The following is a 13,274-nucleotide window of genomic DNA, read 5'->3' as shown; positions in this document are numbered from 1 at the left end:
ATGAAATGTTTTATGCATACCGTATGTTGTAATAAAATATGTATAGTAGTGCTCTTTAATAAATCGTACGTTTGTCGGGAACCATATATATGATTCACGAGTCTAGAATTAAACAATATTATTCCGTGAAATATGTTCCAAAACTGTAGCCTGATGTAAATGTGACGATTGGCTCTGGTAATGCGGTCATACGAACGTAGCAACTACAGATATCAGTTTTTAATCGTATTTTAAGCTGGAATATTTTTTTATTTTATTATACGTTCTCCAAAAACGATAAGAAGAAATAATCATAAGTTATCGTTGAAAATATGGTACCAAAGAATGTTTATCTAAAATCTAAGTAAACAGTATTCATTACGTAAGAAATAGAAAATCTACATTTATAAATAAATAGCCATAGGACGTTCACTGTTAGAAATCTCCACCATAGATATATATTAAAGCCTGTTGGAAGCGGCCTGCATCCAACGTCTTCTGACTACCTTAATAAGGTCATCTTGTGGGTAGACGTATTACGCAGCGCTTGCCGAGCCGTGGTCTCCACTTCAGAACCTTTAGGCACCAGCGGTTATCTGTTAAAATGATATTTAGTTATTAGTAACTATGAATTATTAAACAAAAAAATCCTTACACGCAAAATAGTATTAATGAACAAAATATCATATAGACTAACACTTCTCTGCAATATTTTGTTTAAATTTTTAATAAATAATTACTGAAGACGTCAATTTCTTTTAAGAAGCGATATAATTTTATTTATTATTCTAATAATCGAGTGAGATCGAAGGTTCGGCTCCATTGACCTACATTATTACTATGTATTACGTAAACTTTGTGTACAATTGTAGGCCATAGCTTTTCATGTGAAATTGTATGTATGTATGTCTGTAGAGTTATTGGTAGAAGGTGTATGTAATAGATTTATTAGTAAAGATATTACAAATTACTAAAATTACCAAAAAAAAATCAAAACTAATTAATTCACTTTTTTACGGTCGATAGATGCCCACTGAAAAACACAGCCTTCCTCTAAAGTTCGCCACGTTTTCCGCATACAGCGATTAACGGAATCATTATCTGTCATTGGTCCACCAAGTGGCCGGTGGAGGCATTATACCCCTCGAAAAACTTTTGGTCGATGTACCCCGCCACTTTTCCCCAACTTTCCACTGTTGAACATAAGAGGCACCGCAAGTTCCATGCGGGTTGAGTGCAATTTGTTGAACTATACAAGTTTTTCGGATTTTTCGTAGACAATATTTCTTTCGCCGTATTTAAGTAATGTAAATATTATAAATTTCGTCAGGACTAAGTTTACTGCGGTACGGTTAAAAAAACGAATCTTCTAAGTAATAATCGTCGTTACTTAGCATTAGGACGTTCACTGCTGTACAATAGACCTTTCTCATAGATTTCCAACAGAGCCGATAGGAAGCACCTGCATTCAGCGTCTTCCGATCACTTTAACGTAAGGTTGTCTGTTCATCTTGAGGGTTGACGTCTTCTGTTGCATTTGTCGATCCTTGGTATCCATTCCACGCTAGGGCCACGCCACGTTTGCTACAAGGAATAATAAAATTTGGAAATGGATTTCTCTGATTACTGTATACTATGTAATTAAATTTGTTGTGGGCTACGCTAGGAACAAGATGCGTTTGGAACCCTTTTAGCTTTATCTTACGTTGAAGAGGAGGATCCCCAGCGGTAAAGGACCAAGACTAGCGACCGTAGGTCGGTTCGATGCCCGGCATACAGTCTTATAATTTACACTTTGTGCATTTATTATATAGGATTACCATTGCTAACAAACAAGTTTCCAGACGATGGGCAGTAGCGTCTTATGCGGACCATAATACCAAACTAAGATCACCAACCCGCCTGCCTAGGTGGTGATTTTGGTATATCGCTAGAATAGATGTCTTTGTGGGAAGCAGTGTCCTATTCAAATGATGTTCTGATATTTTTCTTTTGTCGTAAATAACTAATGACTACTAATAATCTAAAGCGGTTATTTGTAATGTTATTAAATGTAGAAATAGTGATCTAGTATACGAAAATATCCTAATACTAGCTGCCCTGTCAGACTTCGTAGTGCGAAAAGTTATTGGCCTGTCGCAGTTCATTACGAAAAAATAAATCACGTTTCTGTGTGATTGCTATATTTATAAATTTAATAATAATCTATGGATTGTATGTAACAAAGCTTTGGTTTTAGTATTATCTGTCCAATTTTTATATTCTTTACTTACCACCTTTCCAAAAGTATGAAAGAAAATTCTAGCCTGTATTGGTAGAGATGTCCCGAATGTTGCGATTAGGAGCATATTTGCCTATTCATTTTTATTACATATGTATAGATACGTGTGATGCAAGCGCGGCCGCGTGTTGAAGCTAGTGAATTGTGTAGTACAAAGGCATAACACGTTGACATACGAGGCGGCGGTTCATAATTACAAAGTTCGGCACGAACGTTTCTATATTTAGACGCACGTCAGGATGTCACTTCTCACGGTAACAATGTTAGTGGTTTTTTTGCGGGGCTCCATCGCTTGTAACTCGGCCGGTTTATACGCAATCGTGCGACTGAGGCTCTTCACCTGTTTTTTTTTTTATCAACCGACGAAATACAACTCACGCGACCTGCTTCGTATGGACCTAGGGTTTTTATAACATCTTAAATCACGAGTGTTGTCATTTGTTTATTGTTAATTTATCACCACATATTTGTTTTTATATATATTTATATACATGATAATTGGTTAAAGGTTTGAAGCCGTCAATTGGGTCGAGTTTGAAACTTCAGGTTTATTCTGCGTTATTTAGATATTTAATGTATATTCATAAATATAATATTTAAATGTAAATAAAGATGCGTTTAGTTCTTCAATTGTTCGCAAAATTACAATATTTTAAGTGTCTTAGCATTATTAATTATAATTAAAACGTAAATTTTAGGAGTTGCAGTTTATTTCTAACGAAAATTTTATCACATTGCATTCTGATGTACTCTTTAGGTCCACTATATAAAATTCGAAGCTCGGAACAAATGGAATTTGCTTCGACTTACTTGAGTACTCTCAGAGCTCCCAGGAGAGGCTAATTATATTGAAAGGTTCTTGAATGCGACGTTTGTTAGGTCATTTGTTATGAGTTTGTGCATTTTCGTTTGATGAAATAAGACGGAATACTTGCACGATAAAATGTATATATTTTTAGTTAATATTATCGTTAGTATGGCGTGCTATCCATGACGACGCGCCTTGATTTCTGCCAGTTTTTGATCATCACGTCATGTTAGATGATGGACGTCCACTGTAGGGTATAGTATTCCCCCGAAGATCGTCACAATGACCGGTCGAGAAGTTTTGGATACGCGCAGCGAAAGGCCGAAAGGATAGAAAAATAACCAAGTTGGATTCTTCCTAGGGCCGTTATGTATTGTAGGTTAAAACAATATGAAGTCCGAAATGGAAGTGTGTATTTTAATCGAGCTTCGCCCATATTTATATCGATTTATATAAAGATTTATGTTTCTGTGGGATTACCCTTTTCGATGCGCCGCTGAGGATGATGTAATGAAGCTCCTACAACCTTGTTGAATTCATCGGAAGACACTTGAATGAAAGAATGCAATAATGAAAAGATAAAAAAATGATAGAATGCAAGTCGCTTCCAATACGTTTTACATGCACTGAATGGCTCAAGCGCGTAAAAGAAATGGCCACTGAGCTCTCAGGGTTCTGGAGAGGAGATCCCAAACTAGCATGTGCTGGTGTGAGACGACCATCGACAAGGTGGACGGGGATGACCTTGCGTTAGATTCAGGACTCTTGTAACCGGGCTTATTGAAAATCTAGAGGAGGTTCACAATTTTAGTAATGATTTTTTGGAATTAAGGTTTTGTTATATTTGTTATGGTTCGAATTGATTATTCATAGTTAAGACAAGGCAACGTCTATCGGGTCGGCTAGTAAATAATAAAAATCCTGATTACCCCTTAACAACTTTCTGAGTAGACAATCCTTAGTACTGTAATATGTTCTAATGTCAATAAAACGAATAAAACCCGCGCCACAAAGTAAACTGAACCTGAGTGCGGTCCCAATTGGGGATTAAACTCCGCACGAGCGGCCGCCTCGCTCTGATTCAATGGCAAATAAAAAAGTTTGCGTCCTCAGCGGGCAGACAGGCCGGGGTTTCGGCAACCCTCCACGCCGCTCGACTCTCGCTCGGGTCTGGCTTCGTTAATCTTGTCCATATACCTAATTATATATACTGAAAAATGTTATGTAATTAGATCTCCTTTCTATTTTTTTGTTTTTAGAAAAACAAGCTCTCACACTGAATATAACGATGCTCATAAAACTTTCCGAACAATAAAACGATGGCGTGTACAGCCTAAAATGTTACATGACATGCAACACTCAACATTTACAAAAAAAGAAAGCAATGCTCACTTACAAAATTAATTGATGAGAGTATATAAAAATATTACGTCACAATGAAATAAGATACTATCCTATAAAAAAATGAAAATACTTTGCCGCTATCTCTTTTTGGATACAGGCGAGGCCAATGTATAACAGTGAACGTTCTATTACTAAAATGGTAATGAATGCGGGGTCCACACGCCTTTTTTTAATTACTCTTTCCCTATCTTGTTTTCGGGACAGGAATATATACCTTCGTATTTTCACACTTTTTCATTTATCATTCATATTTTCTATCATTCATTATACATTCAACGTAAAGCATTCACCCATATTACATACACGCATCACCTCCCACCCCTAGCCACACTTCCTCTTACACGGTTTTGTTATGCCTAATTAGATTACACACCATCTTGCAACAAAGTCACTAGAAAGTGTGGCGGCTTTCTTCCTTTCAAAAGATGTTGCCCTAAGCAATGCTCCGACCCATTTCCATTTGACGAGCCATTGAATCAAATCCCTGCATATACGGGACGGCCAGTAATTGCATGCACAATGGTCTGGTCCATCGCTGGGTAACAGATGCAAGAGGGGACTCCCTTTGAGCTATACAGATGCTCTGATAATTCCTCGTGCCCCGCGAATGACGTCCACACATTTGCAGCTGGCCCTAAACTAGAAACCTCCGCAAAGTTTTAAATTGGTTTTGCGAATCATATATCGCCATTCACACGCTTGAGGGGAGGTGGCTAAGGAAATAGTGTAACAGCTAAGGAAATAAGAACATGGATCGTCCATCAGCTGGAGGACCTCACTCTACTCCCTGGATAATCTTTCCATATCTGCAAGCGCTAAACTTAACTATAATAACTTAGCACAATTGTAATAGATAGTTATTGTTGTGAGAGACTAATCATATGCCGTTCCTGTTACCTTTTCTTCCCATCAACAATAAATTACGTGAAATCATTATTTCCTTGATACGTAATTTACATTTAAAAAATAGTGTACATTTCAGTAAACTCTCATTGTATGTTCAAATATATATGTATATGCTTATCACGATTGGCTTAAATATTTATTGCTATTTAATTATAGCAGATGCTTTTTTTCTGTTGTAGCAATGTAAACAAAAAATAGCGTAAGTAAATAGCAGGAAAATTTAACAAAAATATAAATGTTTTCGCTCCGGCAACTTAAGCCACGTGGATCGGTTCACAATAAATTATTTTGAGATGGCATCTTGTACGGAGAGGAAGTATGCTGCTTAGAGTTAATTCTGTCCTTGACATCAGAAGCCAATGTTGCGCTCGCAATTCGGCACAGGAAATGTTTGTCATGTAAATCAAACTCTGTTTTCGTGTCGGCGTTCATATTGAAAAGAAAATTCGTTCTTACCTCTCGCTGAAATCTATGGCTGAACTAAACACACTAATAATATAAATATATTTAACATATATCTATATGTCTATGATTTGCATCAGCATTTGGGATCAATGAATGTATTTATAAATTGACCTAACTTAGAACGTCAGTAAACTAGAAAAGAGCTTCCCTTATTTATTTTTCAATTCCGTTAACGTCTTGCATTACTCTACTTGTTTGTGAAAGCCTGTTCGAAATCTGTTTAACCGTTCGCAGCGCTTCTAATGCTCAAAGAACTAATATGAAGAATTCTATTATTTACTTTTTCTACGTCCAAGAGTTTGTCGAAGTTATCTGGTTACTTACGCGCGATATAGTCAAAATAACTTAATATTTGTTGGTGCCATATTGCGAAGAGCCAACTCTTTAAATTCGTTGGGCGAGGATGGACTTGATGCATGTAGATGCCCACGGTAACGTAATATTTTTCTTCAAACACCATATTTCACAAGCTTCAATAATTCCGAATACCAGCGTTCTTATGTTCTTCCACCTCACAGTCTCATTTTAGTTGTACCAAAGATTCTCAACGTTTTGCTCGTAGAAATAATTTCTGTTTGCATATATAGTCAGAACTACTGTCTTTGGTGTCAAAAAATTGTAACCTGTATTTTGAACGATGACAATCTTTATAAAAGTGATCCATTCTACCAGACTTCTCACCACATACACAATCGGTGACTGTAAATGATCCTGTGTGAATAATATAAATAAATTAATTAATCTAATAAGTCAGGCTGAATTAAAGCATTTCCATAGTTTCAAAATAGGCGTCAAAAGGAGACCGTGGGTTTTAAGGTTAGATTATATAGATTCGATAGAAATCTACGTATTATGTACAAAATAGTGAATGTAAATGACCCTATGTCGATAGTAACATGAATAAATGAAAGTGCACATAACAGATATTGGTTTGACTTCAAAATAAGTTACATTTAAAAAGTGAGAGCCGGCTTTCCCGTGCGTACTAAGCAATTCAGTCCATATTACATAGAGTTTCGAGTGAGGTCACGATTGGAATCGCAAGCAGAAAGGCGCGCTATGGCTATTTTGTTTTGTACATGTCATAAGGTCCTGGTTTACTATGAGAGTCACGCGGCACGCCCTCTGCTCACGTGTGACCGAGACCTCCTGATTACTTTTTTATGTACATCCTATATTGAAAACAATAAAAATCTACGTATACAGGGTGATTGGGAAAAGTTGTAACATTTTTAAAGGGGTGAATGTATAGCACATTTCCTGTCAATTAACGGCTACTATTGCTGTCTGATACTATATGCAAATTTTCCCTTACAAACCCCGAAGGGTGTGTAAATGGCACTATCTTCGGCTGATTGCCCCCCGGGTCATGCTATTCTTCAACAATCTCCTCCTCTTTGTCAGAAGATAAAAATACATCCATTCTAGGTCGTTTCCTTGCAAAAATAATTTCACAGCTGCTGTCGCTTTCACACTCTCGAACTGACATTTTGTCGCTCAGGACTATAGAAAATTTTTGACTGTACAGGGCCTAGAACGGCAATGAATTGGATTGTCCGTAAAAAGAATACCGACCACGAATCCATTTTGAATTAATCTTATCTAGAAGAAACATTGGCCTTACAATACTAGCGCTTCTATATGGCGCACGTGGCCTGACGGAGACTCTCATTAAAAATCATCGTGGCGCTCTACGTGTTAATGTATGTACACCCGTTCCAAAAATAAATGGTCTCCAAAATAATAAATAATATTTTGATAGTATACTAAGAAATATCGTATTCAAAATTCGTCTACCTACATATTAAAATTATTTATTGTTTACTAAGACTGTACTGCCAGAAGTTATTGGGCTGTCGCATTCAAATAGAATAAAATGATTAATTATTGTAACATATTTCAGTGATTACTTTATACAAGGTGTTTCGAAATAGCGGTAAAAGCTTGTTGTTGACAAATGAGCTTTCACACCTGTGACCAATCATTCTGTGTATCACTGGGTTCATAAGTTTTATATGTAAACTCTTTGCAATAACTTAGTGAAACTCGATATCCTTGCTGGCATTTCTTCATACTGTATTTAAAAAGAATATAATAATTTTAATTTTACAACGCGGGGTTATCGGTTATAATATCACAAGTACAATAACATTTGATAATTATATGACTTTTTGTTATCATTTTATAACGTTAACGTCTTTGGTAGTCAAAGTATCAATAAATTTTATTTTTATCTTTAGTTCACTTTGCGATTTAATCACTCTCTTTTTAAAATTTTAATGCAACTTAATACCAAATGATTAGGCGTTTGCAGCAATTTGAATTACATTTACAGAATCAATCTAGATTTTTCTATATTATCATTTCGGACGTTGGAGATCCACTGATGGACATGGACCATTTCTAACAGTATGAGTTGAAAGCATTTTGCATCTACCGTCTTGTGGATTAACACATTCCATGCTATGTGGGGCGTATACGACCGCTCTGCACTTTCCGTACAGGCCATTTGCAGTTCTCATTGAAAGACAAAGGATTCTTAAATGGATTGTAGAGTCGAATATAGATAACTTCACATAACGTATGCGCGTACGTAATGTATAGTAAAATTTATAACCTTTTACCGCTAATTATAGCTTTGCATTATTGAAAAAGTTTAATTCATACGAATTGATTGACTTTTTTAATTATTAAAGTGTGGGTAGTATACGCCCCACGCGACCTGAACGGAAAATATTCAGTTTTCGTGGCACGGACCGTGTTAACGTTTTACGCTGCACTTCCGATCTCACACAACGTTAAGGCTTCAGCGGCTATATGTTCTGCGCGCTATGTAGCCCGCCCACTCCCACTTCAACTTGCTTATTCGTTGGACTATTTCAGTTAGTTTCGTTCGTACACAGATACCCTCGTTTTTGATTGTAGAGTCAGAAAATGAAGAGAGCTTGCTTGTAGAAATATCCCGGGCATAGATGGCCATCTCCGTGGCTCATTGAGTCATCGGGAGCTTGGATTACCTTATACCTGTGTTCTCTTAAATAATGTTGTATGTATCAACAGCACTGTTAGTGCAATTCTTGAGTTAATTATTAGTACTGGTCGCAAAGTGCAGCATAATTTTTTTTACTTTATAACCTCGATAACTCCACATTGTATTTAGGTAAGACCTATCACTTAAAAATATGTGAACGCTGTGTTCTTCAACAATCTCTGTAAACAATAAACTTACACAGTTCATTAATAATGTTGTTAATTAATCCTACTTTGAATCCAATCTATTTTTAATTATTTAAATGATAGATAATATACTGATGACAAAGTTAAGGTCGCGGGTAGTTGGATGCGAGCAGCGCAGGATCGGACGTCGTGGCGGTTTTTGGGGGAAGCCATTGCCTTGCAGTCGGCGTCCATCGGCTGAAAAGCCGGCCGCACGTTTCGTAAAAATTTATTCGCTTGACATCGGCAGCACTTATCCGGATTACTTGGCTTGTCGCCGGCCGTTTTTGACGAGAAATTATGAATTGTAAAGTTTTAATCAACTCATCGCTAGTTCTCATGCGTTCTCAACCCTGTTCCCTTACTTTCATGAAATTTCGAAGATATACATACGTAAATAAATACAAAATTTGTTTTATATATTTGTTTATTTCCATTCTCTTTGGTATTTAGAATTTTTTTTCGTATGGTATGTAGCAAAACAGTCTCCAAGATGCAACGTCGAATTCGCCTTGTGAATATTTCACTATCTTCCGACGATTTTGCTCCACTTTCACTTTTTTCATCTCCAATGTCTTCTTCCGAATCGACCAAATCGTCCGGAACGTCAGACAAGACATCCGCGCATTCATCATAAATAATCGTGTCGTCTATTTCGTCTGCTATGATGAAAGGGCACAAGCACTTATAAAAACAAAAAACTTTTTGACGTGTGTAACTTATTGTTACCTAAACAAAACACCAACAGAAATCGGCTGAAAAGAAAATATTATATTAAGAATTAATTGTACTTTATAAGTTGTATCTTTATCTTTAATTCAATCATCAAAACTGATATAGAAAATTTATGTACAAACTTAACATTGCCCTTATAAAACACGTAGATTGTACATTTCAACAAATAGTTTCACCCACGCGTGGCCATTAAATTATTCTAATATGCCGTAATTACTAGAACATGTATCTATTTACGTGACTATATATCAAAACTTATTCGACTCGCTTATTAGTAAAATTTAAAATTACTCTAGTGTGAAAATATTAGTGCTTCAAGAAGCACATTTTGTGTTTTTGACCAACGTTTTGACTATTGTTTTTACTTTTAATTCGTCTGTACTGCGCTACTACAAGTATATAGTTAAGCCTATATGTTAAGAGACAATGAATAACAGTAAACACGTCCAGAAAAAATAACGAGAAGAATTAATGGAAGCCTCAGTTATATATTCCAAAGGTTTAGGTCCTTTACTAGATGTAAAAAAGATACAAAAGGCTAACATGATATAGTAAGGGGTAGTAATCATTTTATTTTGTGATTAAATTGTAATAAACAAGATATAGTCATGTAGTTCGTGAGGTGCAGATTCAAGCGCTAAGTTCAGTGAAGGATAAGAAAGCAAGGAACTGATCAGGCTTAACAACAATGATAATGATGCCATTAGATTTAAAAAAAATCTTCAATGAATTAGGAGAAGGAAAACTGAACGGAATTCTTGAACACCGTCTGGTTAGTCAACGAATTATGAAAACAGTTGCCAACTTGAAATCACCAGTATACTATCTTGCTACTTAATTTTGTCACATAACATTCTTCGTGGATTTTTAAGTAAGTTTGTGGTAACCGCTTATTTAGATTGTTTATACCACTTAAGGTATTTGAATTTTGTTTGTATTTACTTTGTACCTTAGCCTATGAAATACACAACGTGATGAGTGACATCGAAGACACTGAAAGATATAAAGTGACCGTAGAATAACACGCACCGCTAGAACGGGAAATGTTGGCTGTTACGGAAAAGATCAGATATTCAAAATTAATTATGTTTTACAACTATAATTAAAGGTTTTCTGTAGAGGGTTTATGAACCAATGACAAGACAAAATAAACCAACTTGTTCGTTAGACTTCGAATATATATTTTTTTTCTTTATTTATTAATAATTCATTGAATCCGTTTTACTAATTTATGGGGAAAAAATGTGTTCAGGATCACATATACGAACTCTGTTTATCACGTTGTATTTTAAAAATGAAAAAGGTAGGATATACGGTTACCCATCCCAACGAGTTGACCCCACAGAGCGTAAGATTAAATTAGCCACCAAAATCACTTTGCATACATCCGCGGCGACAGAGGCCGTTGTATAATAGACCATTAGCATATTTGCTGTATTACCGCGCGGGGACAATTGCGGATAGAATTGCCCTATGTACGGCAACTATGCGTTTCCAAAGTTTTTTGGGACTTTTTTTTTTCATAATTTTTTTTTATCAATCTATCTGTAATATATATGCAAAGAAACATTATTTTTTAAAATATATTTTATGCGCCGTAATTTAAAATCTTATATGAAAAACTGAGGCTATGAAAAACTTCTGAGTACATACATAATAAAAGCTCCACAAGATATGTGAGGCGTTCCTTTTCTTAATCTTAATTCTAAAGTTTTAAGTGTATCGTGAAATAATTATTATTATACCATTGAAGAGTTTATAGTTGTTAGAAATGTATAGACTTGGTTTGTAACCCCTTAACAAGATTGATATTATAATGTATACGTGAAAAATAATACTGATATTTACTTTTTGAAACTATTTAAACATGCCATTAAAGGAAATTTTTTAATTGAATTTAAACCAATATTAATATTGTCCCAAATATTTACCGTCGATCCGTGGTCACCCTTGCCGGCGCCGACAGCTAAACAGGCGCTGAAATGACACTAAGGTCGTATCTGCCGGCATTCGATCTTCAACGCCTCGCTATGGCTAACCGGGCTCTTAATAGTTTACGTGACGCGCGTTAGTGGATCGGCAAAGCCGTCGCGTACGCAATTGTGCGTAATTGACATAATTTATTGGTCATAGCAATGAATACATTCTTATTGTTTTTGTTAGCCTTGTAATGGTCCCTCTGTTAAGACGAGCCTCCTTAAGATAAGGAACGTAATCTAACACTTGAGTTAAGTACAGATTGATACTTCATATGTTTTCTTATGTTAACAATAATTTTTTCAGCGTTCATAAGTAATAACAGGAATGGCAGGAATCCAACCCGTGACCTATTATTTAGTATTGACACCTAAACGTTGGGACGCATGTCATATACATCTTATAGTTTAAATGTTTGAATTGTTCTTACTCTATAACTTTGTAACATAGGGTAATTAAGACTAATGTCTTGTTACCGACGGGTAGCCGATTATTCGACTTTTTGTAATCGACGCTTGCCGACCGGTAGCCGATTATTCGGCTTTATGCCACCAACGCTTGTTGACAGGTAATCATTTAGGTTGAGGTAAATATGTTGCTCAGTTAGTTGCGGTAGTTGGCTCAAAAAATTACTTAATTTCCTTTGGAAAAGTTTACCGTTCGCAATGAACGAAAAAAATAACATCGGAGAGTTTTATTTAGATTATTTGTCAGATTGTCCTGACAGCTATACAGAAAGTGACAATAGTGACGAAAGTTATAGTAGTGATATCATAATTCAAAAACGAAGACCTGTATTGCCACTAATATATAGTGATTCAGGGGACGACGAAATAAGTATCGTCGAAGACGATATGATATTTCTTATTTGTAGTAAATATGTAATACATAAAATAAATATTATTTATCGTTTATATCATTAAAATAAAAGTATTTTATTATATTTAATTATCCTATAATAACAGAAAGTAGACAATTTTATTTGAAGATACGAACATCACAAATACTGGCGCGACAAGCTAAATCAAAACCTAGCCGGCGCCAGGGAGAATCTGTAGTAGCCGGTCGGATTTGCGTATGCCGTTGAAACGCTACCCGTCGGTAATGTGTTAAAATAAAAAAAATAGTTTGTCTCATGAAATAAAAATTTTTAATCGGTTCTGTTTTGGACGCCCACCGCAAGGCATAGGCCTCCCCCAAAAGATCGCCTCGATGACCGAGGTAAATCTGTTATGATGTCTTTATTATAAGGGTCCTGTTGAACCGAAGAAATACGATGAAGGTAGTTTGAAAAAATACTCAACGAACTGACTGACCTTTAGATAATACAAAGCCATAATAATGAGTTTAGATCGGCTGTTTATTTGTTCCTTTTAATAAATTAAAAATTTTGTTTTTTTAAAAATTTCTAAAGTAAGTGTTTAAAGAGAAATATTATTAAGTTTGTCCTTGGTAATATTAGTCTTCTATTTGACTATTATAAAGTATAACTTGGACTTCGGA

The 13,274-nt window shown here is 35.6% G+C and overlaps 1 protein-coding gene across 2 annotated transcripts in view; it reads left to right on the top strand.

The window, feature by feature from the left end:
• Positions 1-13,274, top strand: part of Galphas (G protein alpha s subunit) — a 56,660-nt gene that overhangs the window by 24,935 nt on the left and 18,451 nt on the right. The gene's annotated exons all lie outside the window — the stretch shown is intronic.

The sequence above is a fragment of the Battus philenor genome, unplaced genomic scaffold, assembly GCF_028537555.1.
Source record: "Battus philenor isolate CCGP_79_NKW_IND1 unplaced genomic scaffold, ilBatPhil1.0.hap1 SCAF_27, whole genome shotgun sequence".
Lineage (NCBI taxonomy): Eukaryota > Metazoa > Arthropoda > Insecta > Lepidoptera > Papilionidae > Battus > Battus philenor.
This window is presented reverse-complemented; position numbering and strand designations above follow the sequence as displayed.